Source organism: Pinus tabuliformis, chromosome 1_2, assembly GCF_031772625.1.
Source record: "Pinus tabuliformis cultivar Carrire ecotype Pingquan chromosome 1_2, CPIR1, whole genome shotgun sequence".
Lineage (NCBI taxonomy): Eukaryota > Viridiplantae > Streptophyta > Pinopsida > Pinales > Pinaceae > Pinus > Pinus tabuliformis.
In genome coordinates, this window is record NC_142298.1 from 1,071,513,459 (window position 1) to 1,071,516,414 (window position 2,956).

Sequence of the window (2,956 nt, forward strand, 5' to 3'; positions counted from 1 at the left end):
TGCAGTATTTACACTGAAAAATCTACTCAAAATCAAAACATGATGACAATATGTTTAGATAAAACCATACCATATATTGGAGCTTTATAAGATAGCTCATTACAATATTTACAATGATATACACATATATACATACACATTTTCTTAACCAAAAAATAAATGATATGATTCCTGTATCAATCAACAAGGGAATCCAGAGGCACACGCCTCCACCCTCAAAGTAATACCAAGATCCAACTCCTTACCAAGAAGTCCAAAATCCACTGCAAACCCAAATCTCCATCCAATGTCTATCACTATAATCCCGCGCCACTTGTTCTCTCAACGAACAGTTACTGGCTCATTGTTCCAAGGCGCACTCCCAATGTGCATCTGATTCCATCTGGCAATGATAATGACCAAAACAAATCCATTTGTGACCTTCCCTTCTCTACTACACAATCACTTGAGAATCTTGTCGCCTCTTCTGTGCAGTCACTCACCTTCCAAGTTCCTCTAGCACCACCATCCTGGGTAGTCCATCCCTTGGCAAGGCAGCCTCGCATCAAAAGATTCAAAGACCAAGGAATATAATTGCCTAAAAGCTACCATATCGGTCATAGCATGCTCATGGAAATCAATGGACACTATTGGGTATGAGTGCCCCACAATGGCCGTACTCCTCAATACTTTACCAGCATGTTGTTGCATGTTCCAATTCCTTTGTTGTTATTGCTAATTCTTGCAGTTGTTTTCAACCACCCAACTAAGAATTTCATTTATTCATGTACCAAGCACATAAATTCCATTAGATTTATAATAATTGAAATAAATTCGCATCATACCTCATTGGTAGCTTGTCAATAAGGTACATTTGCAATCCTATTCACTTCTTATCACAACAAGTCAAACTAGCATACTTGACCAAATCAAGATATATGAAGATATCACTTCAGGTTAGTTCAAACACAACCATCATAGATAAAAATCACATGTAACCATCATAAAAAAAATCATAGATCACATATAGTCATCATATATCAAAATCATAAATCACATGCATAGTAAAACTGGAATAACATACTGATACTCATCCTTCACCGATCCTTATTTCTTCCATTTTTCTTTGTTACATACGCACTATGGATCGGTTTCTACGCTCGACAAACACCTAGTGCCTTCTCCTAAACCATGTGCATAGACACATAGTGTGCATCACACACATACAACCACACGACATACCACACCATGCAATACATGTATCTACACCTGACATACAACACTTACACCTACACCTAGTGTATACAATACAATGCATCCATCTATACCCGATGTGAAATACCACCCAATGCATGTACCTACACAGAGTATCGCACAAGTACGCAAACCACAATACCATGACTACATGATGCATATACATAATACATCATGCCCGTAATACAACATAAATGATATGCACACAATACCACATGTACACTAGTACCATATGTACAACATGTACACAGTACCACCTATACACTGCACCACTTGCACAACATGTTAAAAACATCACATGTACATGACAGCACCTGCACAACGTGTACACAATGCCACATGTACACCACACCACTTTCACAATGTGTACACAATATAATATGTACACAGTACCACACACACAACATGTACACGACACCACATGTACACAACACCACATGCAAGACATGTACACATCATCACCTGCACACAACACCACTTGTACAACATGTACACACCGCCACTTGTACAACATGTACACAACACTACATGCACATAGCACCACTCGTACAATCATGCACATCACACCATATGTACATAGCACCACATGTACAACATGCACGTAGCACCACTTGTACATAGCATTGCATTCCCAACATGTACATAGAATTATCTGTACATAGCACTGCATATCCAACATGCACAGAGCACCATATGCACACACACCGAATATACATCATGAAGACAGTACAATGTGTATACAACACCCCACATGCAATATTCACACGACCCTATTTGTACCATCTTGTACATAACATTTCATAAATAACATGTACACATGCTATGTATACAAAACACCACAAATGCACACATCATATATACAACATTTACAACATATACAACGTATGCTCAACAATAGTACCACACATCCAAAACCACACTGTCCTTACCAAGAAACCTTACTTCTGGTATGTCATCCATGCTTATCCTAGCATGTCGCAGACCATACTCCTTTCACCTTGCTGATGTATCCTTCAACATTACCTGTCATAACATAGACATAGGCATAATACAAGTATACAATATCAAATCATATCCACATGATATTGACCTTGTATATTTGTCATGACTACTCTTCCCTATTGATTCCTCATAATACCAGGAACCTCTTCATGTTGTTCTCCTACATAAGCAATTATTCCTCCACAATAATGATCCCTGACAACACTCTCAGACTGTAACATAGATACATGGATACATAGGTACATATATAAACATTAGCATAAAACAATCATGATCCTGTTAGACAATGACATACATGCATACATACATGTATACATATTTAAACATCAACATAATCATGATCATAACAAAATTTCCAGATAACATAAGGTCAAGGTTAAAAGAACTTCTTTTATTCTTGCAACACATGCACAACATTGAGAACAACAATTCGCAACATAGCCAAGGCATATGACGCCTCAAATCCATTTACTTTACCTTTTCCTATTACTTTTTTCATGAATATACTACTACCGTCCATTTACCACAATGGACCCAACCATTCCAATTGACTGAGATAGCCTTAACTTCCACTGTGCTTACTCATGCACCGAGCTTCATGTGAATCTTACATTACATTTTGGGTACCACACAGCTCTCCCCGATCTCCATCAAGTTTCCTCTTTCCCAACCAATTCCTAAGACTCAAAACAATAAAAGAGAAGACAAGAAGAAACCATGA